Source organism: Sciurus vulgaris, assembly GCF_902686455.1.
Source record: "Sciurus vulgaris genome assembly, chromosome: 16".
Classification (NCBI taxonomy): Eukaryota; Metazoa; Chordata; class Mammalia; order Rodentia; family Sciuridae; genus Sciurus; species Sciurus vulgaris.
This window is the reverse complement of record NC_136477.1, coordinates 30,805,530-30,821,514: the sequence shown is the minus strand read 5'-3', so window position 1 is coordinate 30,821,514 and position 15,985 is coordinate 30,805,530. Positions and strand designations below refer to the sequence as shown.

Here is a 15,985-nt window from a genome sequence, read left to right as displayed (position 1 = left end):
GATCCTTTGACCCTGCTCTGCACCTAATCGCCTGGCTATGCGGCCCCTCCTCTGAGCAGCCACCTGGGGCTCCGTACAATCGCTCTGAGTCCCAGAGACCCGCCACACGCCTCTTCCTCCAGACAGCCGCCCAGTATTCCGGTGCGGTCACTAGGAGTCCAAGAAACTCACTGCGTGCCTCCTCCTCCCACCAACCACCCGTAGCCCGGGGCAATCAATCACTCCGAGTCGAAGTGACTCTCCCCGTTCCTCCTCCTTCTCCAGATAACCCCCCAGGTGTTCAGGAGCAGTCGCTCTGAGTGGCTCTGAATCCACGTGACCCGCTGCACGGGTCCTCTGGGCAACCGCCCGGAGCTCTGGTGCGGCCACTCAAGACCAAGCGACCCACCATGCTTCTCCTCCAGGCAGCCCCCCTGTGTTCAGGAGCTGTCACTTTAAGTCCAAACAACTCACCACTCGCCTTCTCCTCTGAGCAGCCGCCTGGAGCGCTAATGCAGTCACTGCGAGTCCAACCGACCCGCTGCGCTCCTCCTCCTCCTCCTACTCCTCCGGGCAGGCCCCGGGGTTCAGATGCGGTCTGAGTCCAAACAGCTCGCCACGGAGCCCCTCCTCTGGCAACCGCCTGTAGCTCTGGTGTAATCACTCTGAATCCAAGCGGCCACGCTCCTCTTCCTCGTCGTCCTCAGGGCAGGCGCCAGTGTTCAGAAGCAGTCGTTCTGAGTCCAAACTGCTCGCCGCGCGGCTTCTCCTCTGGCAACTGCCTGTAGCTCTTTTGCAGTCACTCCTAATCCAAGTGGCCACGCTCCTCCTCCTCCTCCTCAGGGCAGGCCCTGGTGTCCTGAGTCCACACAGCTCTCCTCGCCACTCCTCCCCTGGGCAGCCGCCAGAGCCCCAGTGGTTGCTCCGAGTCCCAGCGCTGTGCCGAGCGGCCTCCTTTACAGCGCTCCCAGTTGTCCGCGTTCACTGCTCCAGCGGGGGGAGGGGTGTCTCGCCGGTAGCTCTACTTCACAAAGTTTCCTGCATTCCGGGACCACTGTCCCATCCGGGATGCCTTCCCAACGGGTGAGAGTCACCCGGCTGCTTTGAGTTGGTCCCAAGTGTCTCAATATCTCCTCTTTTGAATCCTGAGTCCTGGAGCAACATGAAATGCAGCCACCCTCTAGGCCGCCATCTTGAAACCTCCTCTGTTATGTATTTCAGTGGTGTCTGTCGTGATCTTTCCTTTTTCATCACAAATTCTAGTAATTTAAATTTTCTCTCTCCTCCTCATTAGTGTGGCTAGGGGTTTATCAATTTTGTTTACTTTTTCAAAGAACCAGCTTTTTGTTTTGTCAATTTTTTGAATTGTTTCTCTTGTTTCAACTTCATTGATTTCAGCTCTGATTTTAATTATTTCCAGTCTTCTCCTATTTTTGGTGTTGATCTGTTTTTCTTTTCCAAGGGCTTTGAGATGTAATGTTAGGTCATTTATTTGTTGACTTTTAATTTTTTAAATATATGAGCTCAGTGCAATAAACTTTCCTCTTAGTACTGCTTTCAGAGTGTCCCAGAGATTTTTGATATGGTGTGTCATTGTTCTCATTTACCTCTAAGAAGATTTTTATTTCTTCCCTGATGTCTTCTGTTATCATTATATCATTCAATAGCATGTAATTTAGTCTCCAGGTGTATGAGTAGTTTTTGTTATTTTATCATTAATTTCTAATTGCATTCCATTATGGTCTGATAGGATACAGGGTGGGATCTCTATTTTTTTTGTATATATTAATGGTTTTTTTTGTGGCATAACATATGGTGTATTTTGGAGAAGGATCCATGAGTTGCTGAGAAGAAAGTATATTTGCTTGATGTTGGATGAAATACTCTGTAAATATCCATTAAGTCTATATCATTGATTGTATTATTTAGTTCTATAGTTTCTTTGTTCAATTTTTGTTTGGAGGATCTATCTAGTGGCGTGAGTGATGCGTCAAAGTCCCCCACTATTAATGTGTTTTGGTTTATTTGATTCTGAAAATTAAGAAGGATTTGTTTAATATATAGAGATGCTCCATTATTTGGGGCATAAATACTTAAAATTGTTATATCTTGCTGTTTTATGCTCCCCTTAAGCAGTATGAAATGTCCTTCTTTATCCCTTCTGACTAACTTAGGTTTGAAGTCCACTTTATCTGATATGAGGATGGAGACCCCTGCTTTTTTACTGGGTCCATGTGCATGGTATGTTTTCCCCCATCCTTTCACTTTTAGACTTTGGATGTCTTTTTCTATGAAATTAGTCTCTTGAAGGCAGCACATTGTTGGGGCTTTCTTTTTAATCCAATCTGCCAGTCTATGTCTTTTGATTATTGAGTTTAGGCCATTGACATCCAGGCTTATTATTGAGATAAGATTTGTATTCCTGGTCATTTTGGCTTAATTTTTATTTTTAACTTGACTTGGTTTCTCCTTTGATTGGCTTTTCCTTTAGGGTAGTTCCTCCCTGTGCTGATTTGTATTGTTGCTTTTCCTCCTCATGAAATATTTTGCTGAGAATGTTCTGCAGGGCAGGCTTTCTACTTGTAAATTCTTTTAACTTTTGTTGATCATGGAAAGGTTTTATTTCATTGTCAAATCTGAAGGTTAGTTTTGCTGGATATAGGGTGCTTGGTTGGCATGCATGTTCTTTCAGAGGTTGAAATATATTGTTCCAGGCCCTTCTTGCTTTTAGAGTCTGGGCTGAAAAATCTGCTAATATCCATATTGGTTTCCCCTTATATGTAATCTTATACTTTTCTCTCGCAGCCTTTAAAATTCTATCTTTATTTGTATGTGAGGTATTTTCATTATTATGTGTCTTGGTGTGGATCTGTTGTGATTATGTGCATTTGGTGTTCTGTAAGCCTCTTGCATTTGATTTTCCATTTCATTTTTCAGGTTTGGGAAATTTTCTGATATTATTTCATTGAAGAGGTTGTTCATACTTTTGTTTGTAGCTCTGTGCCTTCCGCAATTCCAATAATTCTTAACTTCAGACTTTTCATGATATCCCATAATTCTTGGAGGTTCCGTTCATGACTTCTTAACATCTTCTCAGTTTGTTAAACTTTATTTTCAAGATTAAATATTTTGTCTTCATTACCTGAGATTCTTTCTTCCACAAGATTATTCTGTTGGTGATGGTTTCTATTGAATTTTTAATTTGGTTTATCATTTCTTTCATTTCAAGTATTTCTTTTTTTTTTTTTTTTTCAGAATCTCTATCTCTTTATTGAAGTGTTGTTTTGCTTCCTGCATTTGCTCTTTTAACTGTTTACTGAAATGGTCATGCATTGCCTGCATTTGCTCTTTTATCTCATCTTTTGCTTCACAGATCATTTTAAGTATGCAGATTCTAAACTCTTATTCTGTCATTTCTACTGCCATGCTGTCATTGGATTCTATCCCAATAACATCTTGGTTTGTTAGGGACACTTTCTTCCTCTGTGTTTTCATATTGTTTCTACATATTCCCCTCTAGCAGTGAAGATCAGAGATACTGAAGTCCCCCCCGCCCCCACAGGATTATTATGACCCTGCAGTTTTCCACTACCTCTCCTTTAAAGGGGATATCAATACCAGTCACACCCAATACAGAGAAAATGCAGCCCTGAACAAGATAGCCCCTATAAAGTTGTTGACATTATTAAAATAAACAGGATCAGTTTGATTACTATTTACAGCATTTCTAGTTGTGAACAAGAGGATGGGGAAGGGTGTAGGATGTAAGTGAGTAAATAGAGGTACCTGTCAAAGGGCCTCCAGTCTCCTGTAGGTGTCTCAGGAAGGGAGCTGCTCTTCCAATTATGATGGCCACACCCTCAAGAATAATTCAAAAAGCCTGCACCAGCCTTCAAAGAATCTGGGGAGCCCCAGTGAGGGTGCACTGAGTCAGCATGGAGGCAGGTGCAGTGTCCCTCAGCAGTAGGGGTGTAGGTGGGCAGGCTCAGCTACCAGCCTCTGACCTCAATGTGGGGAGGCGGGCTCAGTGACAGCATACAACCTCGGTGTGGGGTGATTTTCTTTGATGAAAAGTCAAAGAATTCTTTCTATTGTAGTCCAAAAGATTCTGAGCTTCTCTTTTCAGCAGTTTTAGGTGGGGGTCATCTGGAGCATGATGCTCCAACCTCCAGATTGCTGGAGTGAGAGAGGTAATCCTGTAGGCAGAATTCCTGGAAGCAGGGTTTAGGCTCAGGTGGCTCTTTGTTGAATGCCAGTTGGTCTAGAGATTTTAAATCAGTACACCTCCAGGGCCCAGTAATTGCTGGTCCATGCTGGAAGACTATACCCCAGGGATCTCACCTGGGTTCCACTTGTGTGGTGGAGGAGCCAATTCTTAGTCCCCTATGTACCTTATGGTCCCCATGTTTCCTGGTTTTTGGTTCAGTCTCCAATCTCTCCTACCCCCACCCTTCAGAATTCCTAGCCAGACTTCTCTCCCAGTATATCCTGCAAGCAGCCAGATTGGAGGTGGAGGAGTAGAGATGGGTGGGTTTCCGTGACCAGTTGGTTTCTGGGTAAACTTCTCTCCACATTTGATTTTTCTCCTGGTCACTCAAAGAGCTGATGAAATAGCTCATGTTGGAGAGCGCTTGCCTAGAATGCACACGGGCCCCGGTTCAAATCCCGGGCCCTCAGTTAACGGAGGGTGCTGGGTCAGCGGGTGGGGGGGTTGGAAAGACTCCTGGTCACTTAAGTACACTCTGTGTTGTGCAGTGTGTGTTTACTGTGTTTTCTGTATATTTCAGGCCAAACTCAGGTTTGCAGGAATCGGCTCCCTCAGCTGTTGGCCCCCATGCTGCAGCTGCACAATAGTTCCTTCTTTTGTCCTCTGCATACTACCTGGAGAGATGGTGGCTTCTTTCTCACTCAAGGATATTGTGCAGTGCACCTTTAAGTTTAGTCAGGCAATGTCCTTGATCTCTAAATACTCCCTACCCAGACATGCCTTGGGCATCCTAAAAATGTGGTTCCTTTAATTCCCTTATCCCTTCACTTGACTTGCAAAGGGACCACTCTGCCTGATGCTTCTGGCCTGGCCACAGCAGTGGCTGTGCTGCTGGGGATTTCTTCCTTATTATAGTTATCTTTCTAAGTCCCTGATCAGCTTGAATACACACTTTTAAATTCCAATAAAGTCCATCCCCATTTTGTTCACCCACCTTGCAGAGAAGCTTTCTTTCTTCTTTCTTGGTTTCACACTCCAGAGCAGCCAGGAAAGTGATCTCTTCGGCCATCTTGAAAACCCCTAGTGTGTTATCTTGACTACTATGGACACTGACAGAGATATTCGTGAAGAAGGGGTGCTGATGAGGTGGAAATTTAAGAAAGGGAGACCTTCCACATTTGATGGGACCATATTTCTGCTGTCTATGTTTAGTCTTTCATTATTCTCTTTGGTAGTAACCCTAAGTATCTGTTTAGGGTCCAATAGTTTGTACTGACTTCATTATGTGAATCTCATAGATAAAAATGGAGAACGATGTCCCAGGACGATCAAGAGTCAGGCACAGCACACTCTTCCAACTTTTCTCCTCTGTCTTTGTCCCACCCATATGCTCATGCTTCAGCTACTCTATAAGTATGTGGCCATTGATCATGTCCCTGGTCTTTGCCTATGGAGCTGGGCAGAGGCATGGCGCCTTGAGCCCACAGAGAAAAAGTGTGAGATGGCTGTAATTTCAGGCTAACGAACACTCTGCAGGCTCCTTTGCTGGTTGCCAGCTCTCAGCATTGTGTGCTGGAAACATCTTGAACAAAATGTCAGGGAGAGCATCTCGGCAGAGTCCTGCTGACTTAGGACCTGGGGCTGAGAGGCTGCCATCTGCCTGCAGCCTCTCTGAGGTAATTATATCAGAGTCCCTCAAGGCCTGGAATAAGGGGGATGTCAAATGCACTTTTCTTCCTCTAGGAAGTTACTTTTCATTTTCTCAGCTCATTTGGAGCTGTGTATCATTATCAGCTCCAGGTGTGAGAGGTGCAGGGAGAGAAGATGGGGGGGTGTCTGGAGAGAATAAAAGGAAGGGGACACAGAGGGGAGGGCGGGGTTGGGATAGGAGGTGGGAAGAATGGGGGAAGGGCTCAACTGCTACTGAGCCCATAGTGGGGCACATATGCTAATTTTGGCCACTTTTAATTAAAGGATAGGCTGGAAACTCTCTCCATTATTACTGCCCAGCTTTCTGACTGTGGTAGCCTAATGTCTTTTTTTTTTTTTCATTCATATAATAGTTTGAAAACATTTTATTTCTTCTTTGATTACTAATTTGCTTTATGAAAAGGATATGTACCTGATAGTTTTTGGAAAGAAAATATTTTCAAAATCTGCTGAAAATAGAGCTTTTACATTTCCCCCTCTGCCTCTCTTCTTACTCTTTTTGGTCCAGGGTGGGAGGAAAGTGGATGCAGTTCTAAAGAATGCAATTCTCATTTGGCAAGACACGTGCAAAACAAGTCCTCATTGAAATATTTAAAAACATGGGACTTCTCCACATCTCCTGACCTTGGGCAGAATCAGGGTCCTTCTGGAAGAAGGAGGGGCAGCAGAATCTTTCTCTTAACTTAGGGAATTTTATAGTACAAGTCTAGTGGCCCACATCACAAGGTCTCCAGAAGGTTGGGAAGGTCAGGTCGCAAAAGACTTGTAGATGTTGAAAAGTGTGCTTTGAAGCATTATTTCCATTGTTTTCACAGCAAATCTACAAATTTTGATTTTTAAAAATCTCTTCAATTTCTTCAAAAATAAATTTTATAAAGGAAAAACAATTTATCCAGTATTGTCTCAGAAATAGGCTGTTGAACTGTCCCTATTTTCTTGAGATTGATGGATTTCCTGGAACCTCGGAGCCTCAGTTTTAAAATGAGGACAGTTGCACACATAGTGAGACAAATGGACCAGCCCAGAAATTGGTTTACTTTTGAACCTTCATATCCAAGAACTGGAATCATCTTCTTCTTTTTTTTTTTGGTACTGGGGATTGAACCCAGGGGTACTCAAACACTGAACCACATCCCCAGCCCTATTTCGTATTTTATTGAGAGACAGGGTCTTGCTGAGTTGCTGAGTGCCTAACTTTTGCTGAGGCTGGCTTTGGACTCATGATTCTCCTGCTTCAGCCTCCCGAATCACTGGGATTACAGGCGTGGGCCACCAGACCTAGCTGGAATCTTTCTTGCTCCTCACAATTGCCCCTGGGATATGCCTTGTTGGAATTGGTTTTATGTAGTATCTTATTGTTTTGCACATGGTCACCACCAATGAAATAATATGGCTAATCCAGAGGTAAAGAGGAGAATGAAACAAAAATTATCAGGACTGGCTCATTCTTTCTGAAAGATGTCCTCTAAGAGTTTTCATATTTATTCTGTTGCTCAAAACATGTTTGGAAATTGCAAAGCCTAGGATTTGTCATTAGATTCAGTTTTTGGGACCATTTGAGAGACAAGGTCTCATTATTCTGCTGTTATATTTTGTGGCAAAATTACCTTTTAGTAATTTGCCTCTTGTTTCACCTCTCTTGCTCTTCTAGTTTTAACCAGAGCAGAACTTCTTGCCTACATTTCTCTATTATAGTTATGTGTTATTATCTCCATATGTAAACTTGTTCCACTGGCCATGAATCTACAACAATAGAAAAATTAGATGATTGTAAGTACAGATGGTGTTTAATGACTACCAACAGGTTTAATAAGTAGCTAGAGGAAGTAACCTGCTGAATACTAGGAACACTGCATGTTAGTATGGTGTAATATTTGACAGAACTTTATATAACATAATGTAAAATTGGTGAAGATCAGGAATTTGGTTAATAAAGAGTAAGCATTGTAATAGTACCTACAATAAAAGACACTTCAAAAAGGTTTTAGGAAGGTCTTTCAGCAGACAGTACTGGAGCAGACATACTTCCTGGTAACAGATTAAACATTATTTAAACAAAAAAGTAAAAAATGCATCAGGGAATATCCGTTTGTCTTTCAATTAGAAATATTACAGAAGTCTATGAAAGAAAGCTAAAGAGAAAAAAAAAAAAAAAAAAAAAAACCAGAAGCATCAAATTCCATCCTTTCTTCCTGAAAATATTTTATCTTTTATCTCTTTTTAGCCTTATGTTTCTATAAGGCACATAGGTCAAGGGTTGGAGTGAACAAATTACAATTCTTTTAGGTTAGAAATGGTTGAGTATTGGCGATTTTATGTGGTTCAACCTAACATTACTATTTCTATCTTGCTGAGGGAGAAATGGGATTTATAACAGAGACAGTGAGTTACCGAAGAAAGAGGACCAAGGGCTCTCTTTGCTCTATCTAGGCCTTCTGATTTTGTTTTCTTCTTCTTTGTAGTTACAGTTCCAGTAGTTGGCACAGAATGGAAACTTGAGAGTTGTGTGGTGGTTTTGGAGAAATGGCCACATTTGTTAATGTTTCCCCCATCAGCAGGTGGAATCTATGTTGCCCCTTGAATCTTGACAGGCTGGATTACTTTGACCACTAAAGTATGATGGAAGTGATGCTGTGTGAGTCCCACTGCTAAGTCATAAAAGGTCTGCAGGTCTTTCCTGGTTCTCTTGGAATGCTCATGCTTGGGACACTCCACTGTGAAGCCCAGTCACCATGTTGTGAGAAGTACAAGCCATGTGTAGGTGCCGTAGTGGACAGTATTTGTGGAGCCCAGACTTCCAGCCATCCTAGCCCAAGCACCAGATGTGGGAATGAAGGAAACCCCAGGTGTTTCTTGCCCCAGTCAGTGGAGTCTTCCTACTGATGATCCAGATACTGTAGAGAAGAGACAAGACCTCCCTATTATGTTCTACTGAAATTCCTGACCCGTGTCATCCATGAGCATGGTGGTCATTATTTTAGGACATTAAATTTGCAGTGGTTTGTTACATGGCAATGGATAACTAGACCAAAGTGGAAAGAAGATGTACTTCCTGTCTAAGAAGCTAAGCTTCATTCTTAGTTACAACACTGGCGTGGGGTCAGAAGGGCCAGCCTTGTCCTCCCTGCCCATGGAAGCTCATGCTTGCTGTGGGCTGTGCAGGAATGCAAACTGTGGGTTTCCAGATGATACCGCCCCTAAATGGCTGGGTGATCTGAGGACTGTGGAGGTTTCTGCCCAGTGTGGGGGTCTCATCCACAGACATTCAGGTTTCTCAGAAATGCTTCTTGAGGAAGATGCTTAAAAAACTGAATGCTCCTGGAATGCTAAAAGATTCCTCACACATATATATGTTTTAAGTTAAAAAAATTTAAAAAATTCCTTTTAAGGAGAAACACATATGCATTGTAATATGAACTCAAAATATAGATAAGTGAAAAGAAGGAAGCAAAACATGTATAACCCCATCCAATGGCAAATGTCCTTAGTACCTTTCGGACTTCCTTTACTGAATGTAAATCACATGATCCATTTATATGTGATATAATGCAATGTGTGATTATTATTAATGAAATTTATAAACAGCTTAAATATAAATGTTAACATAATGGGATCATGCTATTTATATTACTTCATAACTTTTTAGAACCAAAACATTGTTGGTATCATTCCATGCCTCTATAAGCCTTAGCTTATTTATCTGTACTGACTGCTGGGCATTCATTGTACGATTGTACTATACTTTCTTGCTTTCCCTGTTAATGTAGGCTTCTACATTTTCAGTACTTCTATTGTACAAATCATGCTGCACCATCTTCTAAAGATATAACTTCAATGATTCAGGATGACCATTTGTTGATGGTATTTTTTTCCTTTGCATACCTCAGTCACAGTTTAATAGGAAATGTTTTACTACACACCCCACGAGAGACGTATGCAGGTGTGCGCTGATACATATATCCACCCAGGAATTCATTGGGAGAACATACAAGAATACACTGGGAAATTCCACAGAAGATGACTATGAGAATGGGTGCTTTCAAAAGGAAGTAGCATTTGCTTACTCAGAGTTGGTACAGGGTTGCAACAAACATCTGTCTCTTGGAAGAAAGAGATATTTAAAGATACTGTGGGAAGTAGGTTAGGCTGAACATGAAAAGTTTTCCTCTCCCTTGCTGTTGGATTTATAAATATGTCCCTTATGGTTTTTGCAAATGGGAAATATCAGCATAAATGGGAAATAAGATGGACTAGTCAAATGTGAAGAGGGAGCCTCCAGATTGGGAGAAGATCTTTGCCACCTTCTCTTCAGATAGGGCATTAATATCCAGAATATATGAAGAACTCAAAAAACTTAAAAATAATAACAAAAAAGTTCATAGTACAATCAATAAATGGTCAAAGGAACTTAACAGACCCTTCTCAAAAGAAGAAATATGAATGGTCAAAAATACATGAAATAATATTGAATATCTCTAGAAATTAGAGAAATGAATATTAGAACTACTGAGATTTCATCTCATTCCAGTCAGAATGGCAATTATCAAGAAAATAAGTAACGATAAATGTTGGTGAGGAAAAGGGTACACTCAAATATTGTTGGGGCTGCAAATCAGTACAAACACTCTTGAAAAGAGGAAGAGATTCCTCAAAAACCTAGGAATGAAACTACCATTTGACCCCACTATCCCACCTCCTTGGTATATATTCAAAAGACTTAAAATCAGCATATTACAGTGGTGCAGCCACATCAAAGTTTATAACAGCACAATTCACAAAATAGCTAAGCTGTGGAACTCTGCAACAGATGAATGTGGTCTATATGCACAATGGAGCATTATTCAGCTGTAAAGAGGAATGACTTTGTGACATTTGTTGATAAATGGATGGAACTAGAGACTATAATGCTAAGTGAAATAATTCAGGCTCAGAAAGTCAAGGGTTGAATATTTTCTCTGTTATTCTGAAACCCCCTCACAGAGAGCAAGGAAGAGGGAGAGGGAGAAAAGAAATGGGGATAGGATTCCATCAAAATAAAAGAAAGATCAGGGAGTAGAAGAAGGGGATTTAGGGAGATGGAAGATGGATGAGATAAGGAAAAAAATAGTGGAATGAATCTGACCTAATTTTCCAATGTACATATATGACTATACTACAATGAACCCCATCATTATGCACATCCACGAGATACTAACTTTAAAAATATAAATAAAAAGAAAGATCAGAAGATGAAAGGGAAGGCAGGAGGGAGGAGAGGATAAGGGTAAGTACCATGAACTTAATTAAAGCAAACTATACTCCATGCATTGTAATTACGTCAAATCCTAATGTTATGTATAACTATTATGAACCAATAAAAATAAAAAGACTGAGAAAAAGTGGGCATTCAGCCTGTTGAATTGGGGTCTTTAAAATGGGTGAAATACAATGAAGATTTAAAGTAGTATCTACCTGGATGAAGCTTTCCCCCCCCTTTTCCACCCTTCAATTAGAAGGTTAAAAAGGACTCCTTTGCTTTTTTTTTGTTAACTACTCTGAACTTTTTTTTAAAAAATATTATTGTACCATCTGTAGATCATAGGTATTTGACACTTTTTGCTGGAGTAACCTGCAGACTTTTCATAGGACAATAGTAATGTTGCTCAGAGGACATACATGGAATTTGGAATTTCTCTGTGAAGAAGGAAAAGAAGTTTGCAGGACCCTTCTCCCTTGCTGTGGTTTGGACTTCTGTTACCCTTTTCAGCTCCTGAGCGTATTTGCTTTGACACCTGCAAATACTGCAAATACCTGCAAATATTGAACCTCTTTGAATCTAAATTTCCTGTTTGGTATGATGCAAACTGCACAGGGTTAATTTTGTGAGGGATACAGGAAGAAGCATAAATGGTAACCTTCCTGACTGCTGGAGTCCGTCTCTGCTTAAGACCACCATTTTGACTATCACATGTAGTGATTGGGAGAAAATGATATTCGCTGGAATTCTGTGAAAGAGAAAGGTGTCTTTGAGGGAAGCATTGTTATAAGCACTTAGGATAGTGCTACAATCCTGCTCCTCCGCTGCCCCGGAGGAGTTAGTGTGTTCTAAATGTGTTTTGTATGGGTGATGGAGGAGATTCTGTTAGTGGTTCCAGAGATGTTGAGAGTACAATCAGATTCTGGGAGGATTCAAGCTCTCTGAAGTGACCCCCTCCCCATGGGTCATTCTGTCTTCAAGAAGCCTCTCCAAATTATGAGGTGCTCCATTGGAATGGTGGCATTCTTTTGGAAACTGGTGAAGGAACTCAAGGTGCTGTGGAGTTAGAGAGCTAAGAATTTAGGGACAGTAGATGGAGGAGGAAATGAACATTTGAGCTTGCAGATGTAGGGAAAGTTTTTGACTATTAGAAGTAAAAAACTTGGAGTTGGAAGAAGTTGAACTAAATCTGAGTGGCTGATTCGTTTCTGGATTGGTTTTTCTCTTTTGAGATGGTACATCATTTGTGATAAAAATTTCTATTTACTTTTTTTTGGATACATGAACAAGACTGACTTAGGCAAGTCACTGGAAATAAAATCTTCATTCTGATTCTTTGAACTCTTAGATGGGTTCAGGAATCCTCTGGCCTGCCAACATTTTATAAACTTTTAAAATTGTGTAGTGGCTTTCCCCACAAATCTTAGTACCTTACTCAGAAATAATGTAGTTGACAATGAAGACTGATGAAATCCAAATTAATCTAAGATGTGTATTTGTTTGCCTAGAATATAGTTTCTTTTCATCATAACCAAATTTTGCCCTCAGCCCTTGGACTTATCTACAAGTCTGCATCATTATGTAGTTTACCTTCCAGTATCTTTTCTGTTCAAAGACATAGATTGTAAGTCAAAAAGTAAAGTTGGGTTCTGAAGCTCCAGAATCAGAGTTAGGGAACAGATTTCACGTGGAACTAACCAGTAGGGGAAATACTGTAATAAATATCCTTGACTGCTCATAACCTTTGTTTCCTCTTGGGCTTAACTGTATACATACTCAATAACTTGCAACCTTTCTTGGTATTAACTTTATTATGGTAATTATTGGAAAGGAAGAGGGTTAGCTTTGTGCTAGGCCCTTGCATTAAGTGTCTATAAACACAGATAAGTTTTCATTATAAATTATAATAAAACCCATGCATTTGAAGGTACAACTGGTAGTAAGAATATAACTAATATTGGACACAGGGTGATAAACTATAGCTTGCAATTTTGGAAATAAGCAACTGAAATAGTAATTGGAATGATTCCTTTCAGTAAGATATTACAAGCCCTGCGAATGCTACTGAATGCCATAGCTATTAGCCAGAGAAGATTATATTGAGGGAAAGAAAATGAATGCTTTTGAATACCCATTAAGTGCCAGATACTTAAATATATATTGTCTCCTTGAATACTCCTAATAATCTCGTGATATAAGTATTATTATTTTCACAGATGAGGATGTTGAGGGTAAGAGAGGTTAAGGATTTGACTAATCTCTTATGGCAAGTGAATACGAATGGCAGATCTAGTATTCATACCATGTGTGTTTATCCTCTAAATGTCTGCTTTTTCCATTAGTCACGTCTCTGCGGGGCTGATGCAGAAGATATTTTGCTTCAAAACCAAATAAAAGGGGCAAAAGGAAGATGTTATCCACAAGAGGAGAAATGAAAAGTGTCATGTTCACAGGTGTAGTGAGTTGGCTGTTGTCCATCTGTTTTTGCTTCTTAAGTCTCTCAGAGTGAAAAGAGTACCCTCCTAAGAACAGCAAAAAGAATGGGACTTGTCAAGGTGTTTCCAGACATTGAGCTCTGAGAATAAAGATGAGGAGTTGAAGATGTTTTTAAAAAAAAAAAAAGGCCTGGCTGACTTCTTAGCGAGGGCTTGAGCTACCAGAACTGCAGTTGGCAATCTTCTCTTTCCAGGCCCAGGAACTAGATTTGTTAGTGTGCGGTATCTGATGAACCTCGGGGAACCGACTGATACTTAGAGAAGGAAATCTACTTATTAATTTAAAATCTCAGATTTCATTTTTAGTGACCTTAATAGTAACGTTGCCCCATCACTCGAGGTACTGTGGAAATGGTATACGTGATTTTGTAGATTGAAGGTTTATTAGTGAATAGACTCAGAAGAAATGAGTTGGCTGACCTTGTAAGTATATTCTTCAAGTCACAGGTGAGGTATGCCTTTTTGGCTGTCAAAACATTCTCATCTGATAGATATGTACTGTAATATTCTTGTTCTTTAGTGTCCCTTTTTCTAAACTCCATATAGTTATTAATCCTTTCTGAAAATCTCATTAATTTGTTTAAACTGTTATAAAATACTCCTCAGTCAACTCTACTGGATCCCCACAAACCCCACTCTTCACTGTTTGGAACTGGACAATGTTATGTCGATTGGACACTCCTGTCCACTGTCATCTTCCCCATTAATATAAGTCTTAGAAGTTGCACTCATTCCAAGTTTTGATGTTTACTACTTATAGTTGTCCTGTATACTTACTACAGGCACATCATGTTTGTCAGACTTAGTCTAACCTGATATTCAGCATTGAAATAGAATTAGGAAAATCATTGGTTAACAATTAGTTGGTAGGGAAAGAAAATTTAACATAAGATAAATTGGGGAACATTTCTATAAGAATTAATTAAAGAAGAAGTGAAGTATATAGGGAGGGTCTGACATTGAATTTTCTTTTGTCCGAGAGAGAGAGAGAGAGAGAGAGAGAGAGAAAACAAACAAACAAACAAACAAACAAACAAAAAAACAACAAAAAACCAGAAGAAATACTTCCTGGGAGAGAAGTTGTAGTTGTAATATATACTTTTCATTAAGGATGACAATAATTTGAAGGGCCAGGGTAAAGTGAGCACCACTGTTTTAAAACATACTTAAAAAGTTTTTTTTCAAATCAATCAAGGGTAATATGGCATGATAGGAATTCTATTTATTCCAGTTATGGTTTGTTTCTCTTTGTATAATTGGAAAATTTCTAATGAGCATTCACTGTATACCAGTTGATTGCAAGCATTGCGAATAAACAGAATAAAATGGTTTATTCCAAAATTTAAAATTTTTTTTTCCTTTGTGAAGCATTAGCTTTAAATCCCATTGTGAATCATTCAATACACAGGAAAGCGTTAATGATAGCCAAGAGTTATATGTGGGTTTTGTCCAGTGGGCTGCATATCTCACCACTGGGAAGGAGTCAGGAGCTGAATAAAGTGGTATTAACTCAAGTAAGGATGCTGATCAGTGCTGTTTAATTCTTGGATGAGTAAGGTTATTCCCTCAGAAATGAGTCCTTGCAAGGATATTCAAGTTTCCCAAGAGGTCCCTGTTTCCAGTTTGACTGCCTGTTGGGGGTCACAGCTCTGTACTTACCTAGTGTCATAGATAACTGTGTCCAAGTGCTTTCCAGGAGTACATTCTATAATTTACAACTGTTGAAACATTATTAAAATCATAGTTGAGAAAAAGTATTCAGAATGTATTTCATCAAGGATGTATGGTCAATTCTGTCATTTGAAATGCAAATATTTCCTTCCAGACCCAAGAGAGCTGTGACTCTGGAATGAATAACAATGACCTCCTCAAAGTTTTGTACTGTTGGATGAGCATATGTTGAGGAATATATAAGAAACAGCCTTAGGACACCCCTTGTTGGGACTGTGGAGAAAATGCGCCAGAGAATGTCTTTTATCAAATAGTGCAAAGGATGGAGAAAAATTAATATCCATTGGATTTGTTACCTCATTGATTGTCTAGCCTTGCTCACTGAAAACACCTCTATCTTTAGTCATTTCAGTGCTATTTGCCCTCTTGTTGGTACAGGCAAAAAAAAAAAAAAAAAAAAAAAAAAAAAGAGAGAGAGAGAGTAATGAAAACGGAGATCTGCTACTATTATAAGTAGCAGGAATATCAGGAGGGTACATGACTATTAATGAGAAGAGACTTGTTAAGCTGCATAAAATGAGTCTAAATGAAATGATTTCCACTTACCAGATGATATGACTTAATTAGCTCAGATCTGCATGTGCAAGAATATAGCCATTAGCCATGTGTGGCTATTTGTTTACATTT

General features: G+C 40.1%; 1 long non-coding RNA gene across 6 annotated transcripts in view; it reads left to right on the top strand.

Moving 5' to 3' along the window:
• Positions 1–15,985, top strand: part of LOC306645974 — a 778,688-nt gene that overhangs the window by 188,356 nt on the left and 574,347 nt on the right. The gene's annotated exons all lie outside the window — the stretch shown is intronic.